Source organism: Canis lupus, chromosome 21, assembly GCF_011100685.1.
Source record: "Canis lupus familiaris isolate Mischka breed German Shepherd chromosome 21, alternate assembly UU_Cfam_GSD_1.0, whole genome shotgun sequence".
Classification (NCBI taxonomy): domain Eukaryota; kingdom Metazoa; phylum Chordata; class Mammalia; order Carnivora; family Canidae; genus Canis; species Canis lupus.
In genome coordinates, this window is record NC_049242.1 from 48,702,722 (window position 1) to 48,710,919 (window position 8,198).

At 48.0% G+C, this 8,198-nt stretch overlaps 1 long non-coding RNA gene across 1 annotated transcript; it reads right to left on the bottom strand.

The window, feature by feature from the left end:
* Nucleotides 1–407: 407 nt before the first annotated feature.
* LOC111091586 lies at nucleotides 408–3,268 on the bottom strand. Its single transcript, XR_005375871.1, has 2 exons — nucleotides 3,033–3,268; nucleotides 408–2,825 (listed from the first exon to the last, which is right to left on the bottom strand). It is a non-coding gene; the product is annotated as an uncharacterized LOC111091586 (long non-coding RNA).
* Between the last annotated feature and the right edge of the window lie 4,930 nt (nucleotides 3,269–8,198).

The window sequence follows — 8,198 nt, forward strand, 5'->3', positions numbered from 1 at the left end:
ATAATTATGGGATGTGATTTTCATTTTGTTTCTAACAGTTTACACAAAAAGGTGGGGAAAAAAATGCTTCAGGAGCTTTGCTTCAGAAAAGGACTTGAAAAACCTTGCTCAAGCTTTCTATTTCCCTTCTTTCTCCCATCACCTCTTCCCTTCTTTCCTTCCTTCATTTGCCCTTTCTCCATGAATATCCTTATTTTTTTAACTTGTTAGATTTTCAAATATAACATCCTTTGCAGAACTCAACTGACGTGTTGATTTATCTCAACTGACGTGTTGATTCATCTTTACCCAGAGTGCAGTGCATAATATTTAATTTCCCAAAACAAAGTCAGACTATTGTTATTCATTTAATATTTTAAATGGATAAATTAAAAATGCAAATAGAAAAATGGGAGTGGTTTTTTAAAAATCTGAATTAGTAAATTTTTTTCCAGAATCAGTCTCCATTTTGGGAGGGATGGGGGGGAAGAGCAGGAAAAAAAAAAAAAGAATATGCAATTAAGCTTGCATGATGAGGTCAACAACACTTCTGGCTGGCCCTCTGTTTTGTCCTTAAGCTCCCCCAGGTTTCTATAGGAACACCAACACAACAAGAAAATCCCTCAGTACCTGTAACTTTTAATTTTAAGAAGTGAGTAATGCATGCAGACATAAACAACCATGTACCGTCTTAACTCGGTCTTCTGGCTTCCTAAAGGAAGCAGGGGCACCAGCTGGTAAAGGGGAGGGAGGCTAAGAGGAGAGAGAACCAAAATGCTTTCCAAAAAAAAATCAAATCTACCCATAACAGTCCCCTTCTCACAAGCCTACGTGTCTATCCACAGCCAACAGAAGAGCCCAGGCCCTCAGAGGGAAATTCAAGAGCCCCTCCTCTCCGTCCTCTGTCTCATCTCCCATCACATGCTTCACTCCGGCCACCCCAGGCCGCCAGCATTTCTCCGCACACCCTCTGTTCTTTCATGTCCATCCTGCACCATAGAGTGGGGTTCCCATACACGATGGCTCGTCTCAGCAGTATCTGTCCTCTTGCCAGCTCGCAGAGTGCCTCGCTCATATTATTGTCCACGAGACTTTATCAAAGTCTCCAGCTTTATCAGTGTTTTGTGTTTTGGTTTTCTTTCTTTTCTTTTATGCTACTTCTTAGTAGGTTGGGAAGTCACTTGGTATAGGCCGAAGCCTTGGGGTAAATGCACAGTCGCGGATAAAAGGTAAGTTAGGAGAACTTTTCAGAGGAGGAATTGAAGTACATGGTTTCCAAAGTGGAACCGTCACTCTTGGCCTGGCAACCCCACTTCTGAAAATGTATGCTACGGAATAATCCTGTGTGCCTACAAGCATCACGGGAATGTGCATACGATCAGAATGTCATAAAAAAATCAAAATGCTCAACAATGAGAGATTCGTGAACTAAACCGTGGCTCATCCACGGTGGCACAGAATGGAATCCAGCATTGGGAAGTGCGTATGCAATGAAGGTGAGGCAGTGCCGGGCGAAGGAAAAGGAAGCATTTGCAGCTTTGAATAGGTGGCACTGTCATATTAAGAAATTTAAGAATAGAGTCTGAATGTTGTACTCAAATTTCTTAAACAAAGAAATACAGTTTATGTAGGAGATGTCTGAAAGAGCAGCATCTGATTATTTTTTACTGGTTGGGTAGCTATGAGTGTATTAAATGAGAAAACAGAGGTACCGGGACGCCAGGTAAACACTGCACCTTACTAGGAACTTGTCAGAGTGCCCGATGCAAGCTTCTGTGCAAAGGAAGCAACATAGAAAAAGGCCGTTAGCATGACGTCTCCCAGCCCGCAGGCCCCCGAAAAGGCCGAGCCACGTCAGCAGACGCGCTGGATGCCTGCTGGAAGCGCCCCGCCGGGGAAGCAGGGACACCCGCTACACCAGCGAAAACCGTCCTTCTATAGGCTCATGTATTTTTATATATTTTTTATTTTTTATTATTTTTTATTTTTTATTTTTTTCGGCTCGTGTATTTTTAAAAGAACTAAGAATTTTATTGCCTCTTCCCCCCCAGAACTCCTCCTTTCATTATTGCACCCATTTGGCACCCACACGCTCAGCCCAATCATGTCATCAAAGCGGGAATGAAAATGTTTTCCTACACCCCACTGCCCCCACCCCCGTCTTAATCGGGTTAGCCTGAAACCCATTCATCAACAACAACAACAAAAAAAATCTCAGCTAGAACGTCCTAAACACACACAGAGAAAGATCAACAGAAAACTGAATCACACGCTCTTGGACAGGTCACCCCCCGCTGGGTTTTCCGATCCCCTTCCAGGCCATCCTGGGGAGTAGCTGCGCTGATTCCCTCCGACGCGGTCCCCCTGATGGCTGAAGGCAGAGCTCTGGGTCTGCAGGAGTGGAGATGTAGGGAAGCGATGGGGGGCCGCTGGCTGCCTTTACAGGAACTCACACAACCGCATCAAGACTCAGCCCGGCTTCCGAAGATAAACGGGAACTAGTAAGGTAGGAGCAGAACCAATGAGCCCGGTGATCCAGAGACTTCCTCCAAAGAGCAGGCCCCTGCGAGGAGGGAAGCAGACCAGACACCCGGATTCCCCCGAGGTTGCTGCCAGGTGGGAGCCAGGGGAAGGAGGATAGGCGTTGGGGCTGACGGAGCCAGTTTAGGGTCCTGGTTCCGCCACCCCACAATAGTACGTGCTGGGCAAGTCACAGGACTCTCTGAGCCTCCTGTCGTCCTGCCAGGAAACCAGACGCAATAAGGCCCACCCGGCGGGGGCCGCTAGGGGGGAGCTCACAGTACCTGGCGCGTGGTGAACACCGGGTAGATGGTTGGTAACGGTGCCTGAGGAGGGGACGAGAAGTCAGGAGACATACAGGAAACATTGGGGGGGGGGGCAAGAGAAGATTTCCAGATGTTCTCTCTGATTTCAGATCAGCCCAGGTCCAACCAGAGTAGAGCGGAACTGGCTCCCTCCACTCAGCCAGAGGTCAGAGTGACTCCGGGCGCCCGACCAAGGAAGGAAGGCCGCTACCGCTTGTTTATAGAGACCTGTCTGCCCGTCCAGCCTCGGGCTCCTGGGTGTCTTCTCCTGCAATCTTTAGGATGGGTTCCCCATCCTCAGGGAGCATCTCCATGTCATCAGGAAATTGAATCAAACCCCCGCCCGTGGCTGGGCTCTGAGGGATTTGGAGGCACGGCTTAAAGAAATACGGGGCGGGGTTGGGGGGGGATTAGAGAGAACAAGAACTACCAGTTGCAACTGGCGTTCTTCACGGATGGTGCGTTTGAGTTATTGGAGTTTAATCATAAACCCATCCCTTGGAAACGCAAAACTCATTGATGTGCAGGGGCCTGACGTTTTGCAGCTTGCCCGCTCCCCGCCAAATGAGGTCTCACCTGCTTGAATGAGGCAAGGACAGGGGCCAGGTTCGTGTCCGGGGGCCTCCCGGGGTCACTGCCCGTCACTCGCATGCCAGCTCGGCCTCCTTCTCTCGCCCTGTCTTTGTCTCTGTCTCTTCCTCTCTCTCTCTCTGTCTCTCTCTCTCTCTCTCTCTCTCACACACACACACACACACACACACGCACAGTTCTCAGTGAGAATGATAAAAGCAATGGCTAAAGCAAAGTGACAAATAGCCTTCCCGGAGCAAAAGGCTCAGTGGCCTGGAAGGAATCTCAGACATCGCGTCCCCTATCTGTCTGATAAGATTTCATCTCCAGTCCTTCCTGGCTGAATGGAGACCAGGCCAGCCTAAAAGATCACCATAGACTCCATCCTCCCACATGCCTCATTCACTCCTCCCCCCAACAGCAGCCATTTGGCAAACGCCAACAGCAATCATATAAAAGTCGACATTTATGACGCCCTCTACTCGTGACGCCCTATCATGCGGCAAGGACCATGGTGAGAAACACGGGCCGGGTGCACGGGGCTAAAGGCCTTCCATGGGAGGAGGATAGTAAACAAACAACTACAAATAAAAATGCACGATTACAACCTCTAGCAAGAGCTGTGACGGAAAGGTTCAGCAAGTGACGAGGACGCGCATCTGGGGAACACCGCGGTTGGCTCAGGACACTCGCTGGTCCCTGGCCCCGCAGTCACAGCAGGTGGACCGAGAGTTAGGGAGGTGGGCGGGAGCGGGGCCTGGCAGCCTCGCCAAGCAGGGGAAGGGCTGCTCTCTGTCCGGAGCGCGGGGAAGGCCCTGGAGGAGCTCCCTGGAAGGAGACCTTAAAACAAGGCAGACAGCATGTGGCTAATCACACCCACGTCATTGTCATCGGAGCTTAGATCTCTGGAGTCGGACCCCCTTCAGGCTAACTGGTGTGACGGGGAGATGACATCGTGGGTCCCCCAGGCCAGCCACCGTCTCTCACAGGCCGTGTGTGGCCTATGATCATTGGAACCCGACACACTCACTGGACTTCCCCTGACCTCCACCCTCCCCCTGACCCTGGGCTGGCAGCTGGGGAGAGGCAAGCAGTCAGCCTAAGACACAGAGAAATAACCCGAATCCAGGGCAAAGTAATTCGGGTATTATAAAAGAATTACAGAAGTGGAGCCAAAGGATGTAGGATCTGGACCCCGGTCCAAGTTGTGAGCGTGCCGTTCATGAGGTCACCTCTACGAATCGAAGGTATTTTGAGGCTCTGAGAGTGAGTTCTGTGTTCTGAAAAGGCTATTGACAAATTCATCTTGGGTTTTTATGTTAATTTATTGAAGTCATACATGTATTTTCTTCTTAGGTTTACATTCCACTTACAAATCTTATTTTTCTATGTAGAAGTGGAGCAAATTTTCTTTTTTTATTTTTTTATATTTTTTTAATTTTTTATTTATTTATGATAGTCACACAGAGAGAGAGAGAGAGAGAGAGAGGCAGAGACACAGGCAGAGGGAGAAGCAGGCTCCATGCACCGGGAGCCCGACGTGGGATTCGATCCCGGGTCTCCAGGATGGCGCCCTGGGCCAAAGGCAGGCACCAAACCGCTGCGCCACCCAGGGATCCCACAAATTTTCTCCTATTTGTTATTGGTCGCCTTTTTTTTAAGTGGTTTTATTAAAGCACAGGTGCAGGACCCGGGGGCACCCTTTTTACTCATTTTTAAAGAACGTTTGACCGATGTTTGGTTAAGATTGCAAACGTTAAGTCACTGAATCTTCTCAAATAGTTTAAATTGCATTTATAAATTCAGTTTTCATTTTAAGCACATCAATTGCCTAATCAACGAATGTCCCCCAACATTTAATCTAACGAAAATCTGCTTCTAGATGTGATTGACGTGAATTTCCATTTAAAGTTGTGAGTCTCAATACTTTGTCAGTTATATTTTTTAAGTTAGAATTATGAGTATCGGGACGCCCGGCTGGCTCAGTGGTTGAGTGTCTGCCTTTGGCTCAGGTCGTGACCCTGGGGTCCTGGGATCGAGTCCTGCATCAGGCTCCTACATGGAGCCTGCATCTCCCCCTGCCTGTGTCTCTGCCTCTCTCTCTGGGTCTCTCATGAAGAAATAAATAAAATCTTAAAAAAAATTATGTGTATCATTTTAACAGGCCAACTTTTCTTAAACATTGCAAGCATATAGAAATATGAAATACGGCCTGACTCTTTCTTAATACAAAAATATTTATACTATGGTTTTGATGATTCTAGACATGCGTATATGTAATCTGAAACTTCCAGGAAATGTAAGATGCTTACCAGTAAGAAAGACAATCATCCCTGCTAACTGAGATTACCTTACACAGAGCTATTTGGCTGGAAACGTGATTTCGAAATTCAGGCTTCCCGGGTGGTGCTCTTCACAAAAACTAAGAAAACTATTAAATCATCCCAAGAAGTAGGGGGAGTTGTTCTCTCAGCATTCTTGGGATTCCCAGTGATCAGAGATTTTGGTAGCCTTGATGTGACATCCTGAACTCTATTTTTAAGGGTTACGTCGGTGATTCCATAACTTCAAAGTGGGGCTTGGTCACATCCTGGGATCCAGGTTACATGCACGTGGTGAATCTACCTCATAAATGTCTGCTCACAAACGTCTGCGACGCAACTCAGCCTGGCGTCTCGGTCAGACTATGCATTTTCTTTGGCTCTTAAGATCTCAGCGTGTCCCGTCCATCAAATGTTACAGACTTTTGAATGTAATGGGATCCAGAGCTAGGTGAATGTCCTTTCTAACTCTTAACAGAATGCCGCACTCTCTGGCTGCTGAATTTTAGAGATCTCACATGATTTTATCTGACCTGTCGTCACAATTTACGAAGCTAATCTACTAACGTCCTTGCATCTCTGGCCTCTGTGTTTCCTTCTTGGCATCGTGGAGTCACAAAGAATTAAGTGAGTAAATGTACAAGAAAGTCACTTTGTGAGACATAAAGCACTGAACGAATGTTAGTGCCCAGCCGAGATCAAAGCACAGGATGGATGAGGATGAGGATGAGAGAGAGCGAGAAGGATCGAAGTACAACATGAGAACACGGGGGAAGGAGTGATGACTCCCAACTGCACATTCAAGAAGAGCTTCGTGGCTTTCAGTGGAGCATTGAGATGGCCCTTGACAAATGGATAGGATTTTTTTTTTTAAGATTTTATTTATTGGGCAGCCCCGGTGGCTCAGTGGTTTAGCACCGCCTTCAGCCCAGGGTGTGATCCTGGAGACCCGGGATCGAGTCCCACGTTGGGCTCCCTGCATGGAGCCTGCTTCTTCCTCTCTCTCTCTCTCTCTCAATCTCTCTCTCTGTCTCTCATGAATAAATAAACAAAATTTTTAAAAAAAGATTTTATTTATTTATGTGAGACAGAGGGGGGCGTGGGGAGAGGGTTCAGAAGCAGGCTCCCCACTGAGCAGGGAGCCTGGGCTGAAGGCAGATGCTTAACCCACGGAGCCACCCAGGCGCCCCCCTCACCCCCAAACGGACAGGATTGTAGCTGACCGGTATAATGAAGGGGAAGGCCGCAAAAGTCCACCTGACAATCTTTACAAAAGGCAGAGTTTCAGGAAAGAGTCAAGGATTCTCTTGACATCCAATATTCTTCCATTTACCACCTCTCCGAGCCTCCTGGACTCCTCATTTTCTACACTTTAATGCAGTTTTAATTCCACGTCTTCATTACCTACAACTTCTCTTACCATGTCGAAGATGCTCCTAAAGAATGCTGAGGGAAGCCCGGGGCTCTCTCCTGCGTAGGCTGAGAAGGTCCGAATTGCTAGCTCTGTCCACCGTGGGGACTTCCCGTGACCCCAGGTATAAGGACTTCTTCTGGGTGATAAACGAGTGAAAATCCTACGCAAGTAGAACTAGCCTAGTCCTAAGTGTGAATCCTCCAAGCAACTGCTGCAAATGTGTGACGATGCTTTGGGGAACGCTCAGACTCCCACCCAGATGATTCAGGGACCCAGGCCCTTTCCATGTCTCGAGGCTCATAGTAAGCTTTAAAAAAGAAATGCCAAAACAGCCTTTAACATGTTTTCCTGTGCGTAAAATGTTTATATTTAACAAAGTTAGACTTTAAATGCTCAGTTGGTGGAGCGCACAACTCTCGCTCTTGGGGTCGTGAGTTCGAGCTCTGTGTTTGGCCTAGAGCTTACTTAAAAATTAAATAAAAATAAAATATGACGTCATTATGTTCTTCTAAAGTTAATTAGAGGCCTCACGTGTTGATTCCTGGTGTTCAGATACTGTGGTCCAGGATTGGGACACGAGTCTAAGGTGTATACTGAGCATCTTCCCCTTTCGATCCTATGTGTGCGTTTCTAGACGATGTAAAAACTCCCATTTTGACAGCTTTCGGGCTCTGTGATGCTCAAAGCTAAATGACCACCCCAGCATCTAAGGATCCCCCATGTCTGATAAACTCTAAGCGAAACTTTCACAGCCCAGGAATTTAATAGGCAGAAACACTATTCCGTCGCCTATGTCGCAAGCATCGTTCGTGTGTCCAGTGAAGCTTAATTAACTCCCAGGTTTACCAAGAAGGTGATCAACAGTTGCCTGGGCAGCTCTGTGTACCCTGGGGAGTCGGGCCAGCCAGCAGGCTTCCGTCTGTGGTGGGCAGGCAGGAGCTACCGTCCCGCTGATGGATCCCCTCAATTCCTCCGTGGGAAGGTCCTCTGTCTAGGCCCCCCAGGGTCTCCAGAGAACAACACTTGACCGTGCTTGCCTTTGGGACGGACCGTAGCCGCCCGGAGCCGGTCAGGGATGGAGAGCCGCCT